The sequence below is a fragment of the Esox lucius genome, chromosome 19 (assembly GCF_011004845.1).
Source record: "Esox lucius isolate fEsoLuc1 chromosome 19, fEsoLuc1.pri, whole genome shotgun sequence".
NCBI lineage: Eukaryota > Metazoa > Chordata > Actinopteri > Esociformes > Esocidae > Esox > Esox lucius.
Window position 1 is genome coordinate 41,191,094 of NC_047587.1, and position 13,223 is coordinate 41,204,316.

The 13,223-nt window shown below is 39.6% G+C and overlaps 2 long non-coding RNA genes across 2 annotated transcripts; both read left to right on the plus strand.

The window, feature by feature from the left end:
* The first annotated feature begins 6,939 nt into the window (after window positions 1–6,939).
* Window positions 6,940–7,508, plus strand: LOC109615405. Its single transcript, XR_002196402.1, has 3 exons — window positions 6,940–7,088; window positions 7,163–7,297; window positions 7,440–7,508. It is a non-coding gene; the product is annotated as an uncharacterized LOC109615405 (long non-coding RNA).
* Window positions 7,509–7,596: 88 nt separating this feature from the next.
* On the plus strand, window positions 7,597–9,241 carry LOC109615406. Its single transcript, XR_002196403.1, has 3 exons — window positions 7,597–7,648; window positions 7,825–7,992; window positions 9,107–9,241. It is a non-coding gene; the product is annotated as an uncharacterized LOC109615406 (long non-coding RNA).
* The last annotated feature ends 3,982 nt before the right edge of the window (window positions 9,242–13,223 follow it).

A 13,223-nucleotide genomic window follows, 5' to 3' on the forward strand; every position in this document is an offset into this window, starting at 1 on the left:
TAGGCACATTCACTTCCAATGAAATGTACATTCATATTGTAATTGTTAATGCTCAGATTCTGCGATGTGAAGGGTCCCTGATGATGCCACACACCCTGTGCAGACACCGCTTGTGCTGGAAGTCGATGGCCGGGAGCTGGGTACCAGTGATGGTTTCCACCACCCGTTGTTGTGCCTTTCAGTCGGCTATGGAGGAAACGTCAAACCATGCTGTGGTGCAGTTAGTCAGAAACATTACCTGTCATAGCAGGCCTGATTATCAAACTTGAAGAAACTATTTAGCTGTATGTGTTAGCATTAAATACAACTGTCATGGTTGGTTTTGACATTGGTTGTCATGAGACCATTATAATTGTGTCATGAATATTTTTCTTGACCTCAAGTACGGTGGTACAATTTAGACTATTTGTCAAATACTGTCAAAAATATGTAATTAAGTCTGTCAAATGCTTTTAAATAGCTAACAAAAGCAATACACCTCCTTTATTGTTTTTGCACAACAAATGTAAAAAAAAAAAAAAGAAAACTACTTTCAACAATCCAACACTTTCTGATAAGGGTACTTGAACAACCATTAACAAATGCAGTAGTTACCTTGAGCGAACATTGATGAACAAGACATGAACAAATGGTTAACAATGACAACCCTTACATTATTAATGGTTTACAAACAGAGTGTAGTGTCATTTGTTCATGTTGACACAGGACATAAACTCATGTCGTTTTTTGCAAGAACACACAGTTTGTACTGTAGTTTTTTAAGGTTGATACAGGACATCCATTAATGTACAGTACCCAGTTCTTTGCATGAACAATAGCCTAAGTAATATAAACTATTCATAATATAATCACAGTGAAAACATTATTCATAAAGTAGGCTAGATAGTGATAGTTTAACAGATTACCTTCATGTTAACACAAATAGAACATGGCAGAGCAAGTTAACAAAGTGCTACCCGGAACTGACAAACACTTGACTGGAGCTAGCATACAGCTAACTGGAGCCAGGTAAACAACCCAGTGAGCAATCGCTGGTGCGCCGCCAGCGTTTTGCTGATGGCGGGCCGCCGGCAGCTATAATGTCGTACAGCCAGCGGGCCACCAGCTTTTGCCACTTTTCTCCAGATTTAAATTTGCATAAGCTAATTTGCATCTCAGGCGGCTTTCCACCAGTGGCCTGACTGCATTACGCTGGTGGCTAGCCGCCGAAAAGAGGGTGTGCGCTTTAGTCTGCTGTATTGACTATTGCACTATTGCTTGTGTAAAGGACCTTTGTGTAGACATACACTCTCCTAAAGGATTATTAGGAACACCATACGAATACTGTGTTTGACCCCTTTTCGCCTTCAGAACTGCCTTAATTCTACGTGGCATTGATGCAACAAGGTGCTGAAAGCATTCTTTAGAAATGTTGGCTCATATTGATAGGATAGCATTAAGGGGCCTAAAGTTTGCCAAGAAAACATCCCCCACACCATTACACCACCACCAGCAGCCTGCACAGTGGTAACAAGGCATGATGGATCCATGTTCTCATTCTGTTTACGCCAAATTCTGACTCTACCATCTGAATGTCTCAACAGAAATCGAGACTCATCAGACCAGGCAACATTCTTCCAGTCTTCAACTGTCCAATTTTGGTGAGCTTGCGCAAATTGTAGCCTCTTTTTCCTATTTGTAGTGGAGATGAGTGGTACCCGGTTGGGTCTTCTGCTGTTGTAGCCCATCCGCCTCAAGGTTGTGCATGTTGTGGCTTCACAAATGCTTTGCTGCATACCTCGGTTGTAACGAGTGGTTCTGTCAGCTTGAATCAGGCCAATTTTCACTGCATGGTACCGGCTCAACTCGTCTATAGCCTCGACTTTAATGCTTCATGGGGGACAATTCTTTACTGTGTTTAAACACTGCTGTGTCCGTAGATGGCGCTATAGCCAATTTCATATGTGTAAGACAAGACCATATGTCTATGGGCAAGACAGTCGCCATTTGGATCCCACACTGTTGTACCATGAAAACTAAAACAAACATTCATTTTAGCGACTCGTCAACTCTTGTTCAAAGTGTATAAGCTATATGCTCTGAATTGTGTAACGTTATCCGCATCATGTGGATAACATTGTTCTTAGCTAGCCTGTGTGTGTCTTATGCTGCCGTTTTTGTAACTTATTTTCTAATCATTGCTTTCAGGTTATTACGTTTTCAGTAGTTTTGTTCCCGGAGGAGGATGACTGTGTGCAGCAGTTTCCACGCCAGGTATGGAATTGCATGTTGATCTCGTAATTGCTGCAATGTTTACTTGGTTTCACTATATTTACCTGTTCACCAACTTTTATGTTTATTTTTAGGATGGAGCAAGCACAATACTCCAAGGCACCAGAGAGGTACTCCACACCACCATGTAGAGGATAGCTACATAGGTAAATGTGGGTTCATTCACTTAACCCAGATGCTTAACTTGTTATTAAAGCATGTTGCTTCCAATTTTATTTGTCAATTTCTATTTATTTTTAAGGGCAAGAAGGCAGAGGTAGGGGAAGTCTTAGCTCTGTACATGAAGGTAAGAATGAACATTTTGGTGGACAATGCGATTTGAGTTCTGATTGTAAAATAACCAGATATTTAGGACTGAATAATTATTTAGCCCCAAATTTGAGATTACAGTCAGGGATGACAACACACCTCTTTGAACAACATTCGGGAGGCTGTGGTTGCTGCTTCAGCGAAAGTTGATCGTGAACAGATCAAGAAACTGACAGACTGCATGGATGGAAGGCTCATGGCAGTTATTGAAAAGAAGGGTGGCTATATTGGTCAGTGAATATTTTTGAAAGGCCAGAAATTTAATTTTCATTTTGTGTTACTTATTTGTTGCACTTACTCTAAACATTGAGAATAAACAAGTGAGTTGGAGAAATAATTTTTGTAATTTTGTTGCCTAATAAATGTGCAAAACAAATTTTTCCTTTATTAAACATTCAGGTTTTGAGGTTCATGATATTTTGGATTGACTGAGAGCATTGTGTTTGTTCACAATGTTTGTTCACAAAAAAATCTTGAGTTATACAATTTGCCTAATAATTGCTCTAACACTGGTAAAAGAATGTACAAAAAATATATATAATTGCTAACTTAAATTGTTTAAGGTTACTTTCAATTTGAAGTTTATATTCTATTTAATAACCAGTTTCCATACTAGTGCTTTAATTGTCATCTGGGGTGACATTATAATTTCTTCTAAAATAAAGTTTCAATAATTACCAAACACACAAGAAAATTATTTGCCCTAATTATTAATGAATTCTTTACATACATATTTTAAAAAATCTGGAATTTTATTTGAAAAACCTATAATTTTCTACTATAATGACAATAACCCAGCATGTACCCATTATATTTTGTATAAACTATATCTGCGTTTTTCTCTTAGAAATTCTCTCTCTCTGGGATCTGTGTTTATTCTTTCCCCTGTACTTTCTTGTCCTTTCTGCACTTATGGTCACTGTGGTTTCTACTGCCTACCTATTTCTCAAAATGTTAAAACAAAGAACAATATCAGAGAGATAAAAAGTGTATGTACTTCTAAGTATTTCACTCTTGAATACTTGCACCGATCAGCCATAACATTATGACCACTGACAGGTGAAGTACATTACACTGAATCTAGTTATCATGGCAGCAAGTGAACATTCTGTCCTCAAAGTTGATGTGTTAAAAGCAGTAAAAATGGGCAAATCTGAGTGACTTTGACATGGGCTAAATTGTGATGGCTAGAAGACGGTTAGAGCATCTCCAAAACTGCAGCCCATGTGGGGTGTTCCCAGTCTGCAGTGGTCAGTACCTATCAAAAGTGGTCCAAGGAAGGAAAAGCAGTTAACTATCAACATGGTCATGGGGTTCACTGATGCACATAAGGCTCACTGATGCACATGGGGAGCGAAGGCTGGCCCTTGTGATGGCAATTCCATCGATCAGAACTCTTTAATGAGGAAATACAGAGACGAAATTCTCTTGGTACAATTTAACAGTTTATTAATTATTTGCAAATAAGAGAGACGCAGCAAACGGTTACAAACATAATCGTCCAAGAAGTCTCTAACTCAATACAGGTCATTCAACAGTATTTATCGGAGGAAAAAGGACATTGAAAAAACAATAGATGCCCTGATGAGTTATACAGATGCGCAGATAAAGAGTAACCATTTCATCTGCTCATACCAGTCAATGATGCCCCCTAGACTATTACCTGATCCCCCACATTCCTTTTCTAATTTGAATAAGGGGCTCTCAGTCCTTTAATCAGTGAGAATACACCGGCTAGAGAAATTTCCACAACACCCAAGAGCAACGTTCTGGTGAAGCATAGGGGGGCTAGTAACTCATGCCATCTTTGACCCATGATGCTGGTACCACTTCTGTCTCCTTGTTCATTGTAGAAATGTCCACAATATGAAACATTCTGCATAGATCAAGAAAAACATATTTTCTGTATTTGATTATCAGAGTCCCAACCCCTTTACGCAAACATTTTTTGTAAAATGTAGTTTTAATAAATGCCTGGCAGTGCTCCTTCGAAGATTAAAACAAACCACATTAAACTCTTGAATAATGTAAATTTTCAATCATGTTCTTTTAGTAGTATTAATTTACTTATCTGTACACTCAACTCATTACATTTTAGCATAAGATAAAAGCAGAAAGTTGATTTCTACAACTATTAAAATAAATGTGCCCTTACAAGAATTGTGAAAGATCTCAAGATCTCATTAACAGTATCATTAAATGTATTTTTTATTTTTATTAAATAAAACTAAATACAGTAATTAAATGTACCGTACCTTACCATACTAATTTATTCAATTGTTTTAAATTAGTGAAATAACTTAAGACTAAAATGTTAAATCTGTCAATTTTACATTTTACAGCATGTAGGTAGAATGGGGTGTGGTATTTGACCAATTTCCCACAGCAATAGCGGTTCATTGGCACATCCTCAGAGTATTTTATTTTAAAGTTGTGAGCTGTTACATCATGATTAGGTGTCTCGTCAATGTGTCCTAGCAAGGAAGCACAAAATCTAATATTTGTATGTCAGGCCAAACCATGCATCATTGCAGAAGCTTGCACCATGTTAACTTTTTAAAGTAGCTGTTATGGTTAAATGTTGGATTAGTGGTTCATCTTAAACCAAATGAAGAAGTGGCATGATACAGTGGGGAGAACAATTATTTGATACACTGCTGATTTTGCAGGTTTTCTTACTTACAAAGCATGTAGAGGTCTATCATAGGTACACTTCTACTGTGAGAGACGGAATCTAAAATAAAAATCCAGAAAATCACATTGTATGATTTTTAAATAATTAATTAGCATTTTATTGCATGACGTAAGTATTTGATCACCTACAAACCAGTAAGAATTCCAGCTCTCACAGACCTGTTAGTTTTTCTTTAAGAAGCCCTCCTGTTCTCCACTCATTACCTGTATTAACTGCACCTATTTGAACTCGTTACCTGTATAAAAGACACCTGTCCACACACTCAATCAAACAGACTCCAACCTCCCCACGATGGTCAAGACCAGAGAGCTGTGTAAGGACATCAGGGATACAATTGTAGACCTGCACAATGCTGGGATGGGCTACAGGACAATAGGCAAGCAGCTTGGTGAGAAGGCAACAACTGTTGGTGCAATTATTAGAAAATGGAAGAAGTTCAAGATGACGGTCAATCTCCCTCAGTCTGGGGCTCCATGCGAGATCTCATCTTGTGGGGCATTAATGACCATGAGGAAAGTGAGGGATCAGCCCAGAACTACACGGCAGGACCTGGTCAATGAACTGAAGAGAGCTGGGACCACAGTCTCAAAGAAAACTATTAGTAACACACTACACCGTCATGGATTAAAATCCTGCAGCGCACGCAAGGTCCCACTGCTCAAGCCAGCGCATATCCAGGCCTGTCTGAAGTTTGCCAATGACGATCTGGATGATCCAGAGAAGGTCATGTGGTCTGATGAGACAAAAATAGAGCTTTTTGGGTCTAAACTCCACTCGCTGTGTTTGGAGGAAGAAGAAGGATGAGTAAAACCCCAAGAACACCATCCCAACCATGAAGCATGGTTGGGGCCATGTATCACGAGATCTTGGCCAACAACTTCCTTCCCTCAGTAAGAGCAATTAAAACACACAGCCAGGGAAACTAAGAAGTGGCTCCGTAAGAAGCATCTCAAGGTCTCCAGACCTGAACCCAATAGAAAATCTTTGGAGGGAGCTGAAAGTCCGTATTGCCCAGCGACAGCCCCAAAACCTGAAGGATCTGGAGAAGGTCTGTATGGAGGAGTGGGCCAAAGTCCCTGCTGCAGTGTGTGCAAACCTGGTCAAGAACTATTTAGTTCAGTTTTTCTGATGTATCAAATACTTATGTCATGCAATAAAATGCAAATTAATTACTTAAAAATCATACAATGTGATTATCTGGATTTTGTTTTAGATTCCGTCACAGTTGAGTACCTATGATAAAAATTACAGACTTCTACATGCTTTGTAAGTGGGAAACACTGACGATTTTGCAGGTTATCAAATACTTGTTCTCCCCACTGTAGTTACAATACTACACATTCATCATATTTTAACTGTGCATGGTCTGTGTCATCTGTTACAGAATATTTTAACAAGATTGCAGAGTGGTGGGAAAAGTAATGTGTGACATCAGATCTCAACACTGACCAGGAGCAATAATGCCAGAGGCCAACACATAAGTGAATAAAATATTATTTTAATTTTATTACCTTAACCTGATTTAGGAAAATATCTAGTCATATTTGAGTAAAATATATCCAAATAGACGATTACTCTCGTAAAATATAGCTTGAACTAAAATAATCTGGTAAAAAAGCTTTTCAACTAATTTGTTCTGTCATATATAAATCAAAAAGACTGGTCATCATCCTCCTCAACAGCCTCAGAAGGAGGAAGATCATCTTTCTTCCAACACGTCTCAACCATACCTCCCCACTAAAAAAAAGGAAAGGCAAGGAGACTCCATTGGTTGTGAGAGCAAAGACAAACCACCAGAATGGCATCCGTGGTGGTAAGTGACACAGAAGGGGCAACAAGGTCACATATGAATTAAAATTACACTAATTTTGATGTTTGTTCTTTAAGTCACTAGCCATCCAGGTCCAAGTTCCAGCCAACTGAGTGGAGCTGGTTCACAGGCCAGACCAGCATCTGGAAGACCAGACCAGCATCTGGAAGACCAGACCAACATCTGGAAGGAATGAACTTAAAATAGACATGGTGATTAACCTACCAGAACTCAGATGTGCACAATGGGCATACACATGCCACGATCCAGAACTGCTTGGTAACCAGAGCAGGGCACCTGGACCATGACACAGGTTGACCACTATTTTCATATCTTCTATTTGTGTCCCAACAGCGAGTAGGAGGCCAGGAGGGGAGGTCCAACTTACTTCAAGTAAAATGGAAGAAAGTTACACTCTTGGAAGTAGGTTGAATAAGTATAACACAAAACAACAGTCCTGTAGTCCTGTTATACTTTCAATGTTACTCAGCCCTGTTCTTCTCTTCTAGCTCCAAGACCTTGTTTTCAGACCTTTGTGGAACGTGTCCCACTAAACTCTACAGGTATTTGTTGTTTAACATTATAAATATAATGACTGGAGGGCCCCTTGGAAATAGTTTTAAAGACTTTGCATCTACTTCAAACACCTGATTCAACTAAAATGTTAGAGTAGTATGACAACCTCTACAAAACTACAAATGTGCAATTTTAATGTATATATTTATATATTTTTTTTTAGGCATTTCAGACCTCAAAGTCATCCTCAACCAGGGACAGAATGTTAAGCAAACCGTGGGGTGTGTGTTCGAGAAGGTCTTCACACCGTCCTTGGCAACCCAACTGAACCAGAGCGGGAGGGGGCAGAAGACTGTCATCTGGTCAGTGCCACTGAAGGATGCTATTATGTGTAAGTTCAACACTTATTTTTATACAAGTTAAACATGGGTGGACAAAACCAACTCATCATTGGAAATGTGGATGCTGCCCATACTTCAGTGTTTCCTCTGGAAATGTTTCTTGCTGTGGTGGGAATGTTGTTGAGTGGGGCTGCCCTCCATCTATTCTCTCTTCCCTCCCCTCCATCTCTTTTACTCCTCACTTCCTCTTCTATTATCTCCACCTCTTTCCTCTCTTCTATCCTCTTTTCCACTATAGTTCACTCTCTCATCTTCCATGTACCTTGTTGGCTCTCTACTTTCTATACCACTCTGTCCCTCATTATCAAGACTATTGTTTCCCCTGCCTACTAAAGTAATAAAACTTCTTATAAAAATGCAGAGAGTAACCTTTAAGAGATTGTAATAATTTATCCTAATTAATAAGGTTATTCAGATTCAAGGAAATACATAATTTAATCCAACTTCAAAGTTGCCTGACACCTGTCCCTGCTCCCCTCTTTCTCTTTTGTTGCAACGGCTTAAACTATTTAAACCATTAAAAACCAATACATTTATGTTGCATTTAATGTTGGATGAACAATCATGGATAAGCATGGAAATATTTATCTTAGTGTTAGCTAGCCAAACTTGCTTTACCTAATGTCTGTGTTTCTCAGTACATATCAATATAACTTTGGATACAATTGTGGCAGCAATATTGATAGCTATATCTTCTGGTGACTGGCCTTATCTCTCTATCTATAACGTGTGTTCCTCTGATGACTGGCCCAATCCTTCCGTCTCCTTCCTCCTGGCAAACTCTGAAATCATTTGTTTAGCGTAGGGAGAATTACAGTTGTTTTGAACGCAATCAGGACTTCTGTTTTCCTGTTTCAACTCATCTGCTTAGAGCGTATTGGTACCTCTGACTATGACCGTGTGATCTGCGTTTTTCAAATTGTATGCAGAAAATCGCTCAACGAGCTACATACCCATAAGAACGGTTTTGCACACTAACAAATTGTGTATGTTGTCTCACAAAACGTTTAGATTTCTTTTCTTTACGTGGCACCACCACTTTAAAATTATTGCAACATAATCACTGCCATACTTATTATAATCGCTTCATATTTTGTCTTTCAGGTTCTGTTCTTAAAAACCCACATTTTCCACGAATAACGGAGGCCGAGGTTGAAAGGGCAGTTGAAAACTGTCTCAGGCTGAGTCAAGATTGACTCGGGGACGGCAGCTGGAGGGAGAGATCTGCGGAAGAAGAGGACGATTATTTGTAGCCTATATAATGCACAAATGTTGGGTGTTTTTGTTTAGGCTTCTTTTGTTTTTTCTATGTTTGTTAAATTGTACATAGTGAAAATAAAGTTCATACCTTAGCCTTTATCTTGTCCCTTCACATTACGTCAGCAGTAGATCTATTAAATGTCAGCTTAATGGTGGCAGGGAAGCGTGAAGCATCATCTAAACATCGGCCGAAGAGAAAAATCGTCTCCTTGGCGTCTTGCCGATGAGCACCTGACGTCTATACTGCATACTGCATGTCGTGTGTATGTTGGGCCGACATCGGTAAGACGTACGTGTAGTTATCTGGGAAGTAGTTCAAACAAAGGATATGTTAGACATTCTTTACATCTACCACTCAATACTATAAAACATTTCTAACTGTCACCAGCCTTCATTTTCTTTGCATTGAATTACAGGTCACTCCGTTACCTAGCGGTTAGCTGATGTTTGCCAGCAAGCTACATTAACATCAACCAGCTTTTGCAGCTGTTTGAATTTGAATAAATGAGAGAAGCTCTCAGTGCAGTGTATAGTTTTCCTTAGCTGGCAAGGTGACAGTGTTCGTGTCTACCGTCTGAAAGGCACTCAGTGCACGTAGCGAACATGAGATGAATCCAGTATGTTGGTAGGGTTCACACACACTCACAATAGCTGAATTTTCAGAGCTACACCCAGCAAGCAACATGCCAGTGGCCCACCAGCTTTCTGCTGTTTTTTATAGTGCGTGTCGCAGTCGGGCCACCAGTGGGCCGCTTTCATTACAATGCCTTCCAACAATATCCTGATCAGTGGCTCGATGGCAGCTAGCCGCTTTTATGCACTAAACCCAGCGGGATGCCTCACACCCCAATATTAGGTTTTATTTATAATAATTTGTCATTTCACAAATGACAATGAACTGAATAAAATCTAAACCATTTATTTTAAACAGTGCAAGATGCATACAAAAAACATGCATTATACAGCAAGCATAAAAAAAACATGTGCAAATGAATTTAAATACTTTTTTTTATCTCATAGTGCAAGAAAACTTGTATTTACAGTATTTGAGTATGAAAAAGTACAAAATATACATAATACAATACAAAATAAACAAGGGCTAGAATGGCAGTAATACAAGTGTGACCTAGCAGCAATCAATAGTTATTGAATATTATAGATACATCAGTGCAATAAGCTTATGAATGGTAGCATAGCACACTACAACTACAGTCAAAATTAAGAAAATTCACACTTTAAATATATTAAGAGGATAATGCGATCATATAACACTGTACACAGCAGCAGTTAAAAATAAAATAGATTGTAGATTAGCAGCAATATTGGTTGTGCTGGAGATGTCATTCATATTCACAGCAGGTCCCTCCCAGGTCTTCTTCCACATGCATGGTCAGCTGCCCCTTTCTGGTACCTAGGGACCTGGTTCTGGACAGCCTCGTCAGTGGCATCCCGGTTGGAAGGATTCTTCCTTATGGCTCCAGTAATACAGTATTCAGATATTGTACTTAAATGGTCTGACATGATTTTGAGGATTGCATGACATTCAAGACAAATGAAATGTTTCATGAAGACAACATGCTAGCGCATCTATAGTCTTGTTTTTACCTAATTGTAGAGCCAGCTGTGCCCTCGCCTTGACATTCTTTTCAGTCAGACGTTTATCAGAAGCTAAAAAGCACAATGAAATGTCAATAGCTTAACAGTGAAATATATGAGCATGTACAGCACTCAATACTTAGTTGGGACTCCTTTTGCCTGAATTACTGCAGCCATGCGGCGTGGCATGGAGTTGATCAGTCTGTGGCACTGCTCAGGTGTTATGAGAGCCCAGGTTGCTCTGATAGTGGCCTTCAGCTCTTCTGCATTGTTGGGTCTGGCGTATCGCATCTTCCTCTTCACAATACCCCATATATTTTCTATAGGGTTAAGGTCAGGCGAGTTTGCTGGCCAATTAAGAACAGAGATACCATGGTCCTTAAACCAGGTACTGGTAGCTTTGGCACTGTGTGCAGGTGCCAAGTCCTGTTGGAAAATGAAATCTGCATCTCCATAAAGTTGGTCAGGAACAAGAAGTGCTCTAAAACCTCCTGGTAGATGGCTGCGTTGACCTTGGAACTCAGAAAACACAGTGGACCAACACCAGCAGATGACATGACATGGCACCCCAAACCATCACTGACTGTGGAAACTTTACACTGGACTTCAAGCAACGTGGATTCTGTGCCTCTCCTCTCCTCCTACAGACTCTGGGACCTTGATTTCCAAAGGAAATGCAAAATGTACTTTCTTCAGAGAACATAACTCAGCAGCAGTCCAGTCCTTTTTGTCTTTAGCCCAGGCGAGACGCTTCTGATGCTGTCTTGTTCAAGAGTGGCTTGACACAAGGAATGCCACAGCTGAAACCCATTTCTTGCATACGTCTGTGCGTGGTGGTTCTTGAAGCATTGACTCCAGCTGCACTCCACTTTTTTGAATCTCCCCCACATTTTTGAAAGGGTTTTGTTTCACAATCCTCTCCAGGGTGCGGTTATCCCTATTGTTTGTACACTTTTTTTCTACCACATTTTTTCCTTCCCTTCGCCTCTCTGTTAACGTGTTTAGACACAGAGCTCTGTGAACAGCCAGTCTCTTTAGCTATGACCTTGTCAATGGTAATCTTTTGGACAGCTGTCAAGTCAGCAGTCTTCCCCATGATTGTGTTGCCTACAGAACTAGATTGAGAGACCATTTAAAGGCCTTTGCAGGTGTTTTGGGTTAATTAGCTGATTAGAGTGTGGCACCAGTTGTCTTCAATATTGAACCTTTTCACAATATTCAAATTTTCTGAGATACTGAATTTGGGGTTTTTATTAGTTGTCAGTTATAATCATCAAAATGTAAAAAAATAAACACTTGAAATATACCAGTCTGTGTGGAATGAATGTATAAATTATACAAGTTTTCTTTTTGAATGGAATTACTGAAATAAATCAACTTTTTGATGATATTCTAATTTTATGACCAGCACCTGTATATTTTCAAATTCACCTGCATTCTTGATGAGCTTATAAGGGACAGCCTCCCAGGTGTCTTCAGGTAGTGAACAAGTTCTGGCAAACTTGTTGTGGATGATGGTGATGCTGTGTGGAGCAAAGTCCTCCTTTGAGACACAGGCGTGGAACTAGTGCCACACAGTTATCCTCCTCCAGGAACAAAACTACAGAAAACGTCATAACCTGAAAGCAATGTTTAGAAAAGAGGTTTAAAAAACCGGCAGCATAAAACACACACAGGCTAGCTAAGAACAATGTGGATACACAAAGACACTTCAGTAACAGAATTGTACCTAGTGCAGGTTTAGCTAGTCTATCTAAATGTACTGCCAAGAGTAACGTTATCCACATGATGTGGATAACATTACACAAAGAAACACGATTTAGCTAACGTTACGTATCAGTTGATAAAAGTTACAAGGAGTAAGCACATATTATAACATTCTAACTTGTTAATACGTTAAGAAACATGATTTAGACAAGTTAGCTAACGATGTTACCATACCTGTTCAACTGTTGATATGCGAAGAATCGCAAAACATCCGAACTATAGGATAAATTAAGAAACAAAAAATAGTAAGCAACCAAACTTGTGGACACACGAAGAAACCGGCGGGCCGCCAGCAGCAAAACGCCGGCGGGCCACCCTCGATTGCGCACTGGGTAATGATTATACCAATCCATTCAAACTACCCAGCAATACTGACCCCATAGCCCAGCTATACAGGAAAGTGGTCCTTTGATGTCATCATTGTGGGCCTGGTGGGCAACTTGAATCATTTCATTAACTTGGTCAGAAACAATGGAGTTGTAATTAGGTATAAATGTACAGCATTACTGTCCTATCAGAGCACAGGTTCCAGCCTTAGACAATAAATAGTCTGCCCTGTTCTGGATACCAAGCAAGCGTACAGCTCCCAGCTTCTCAG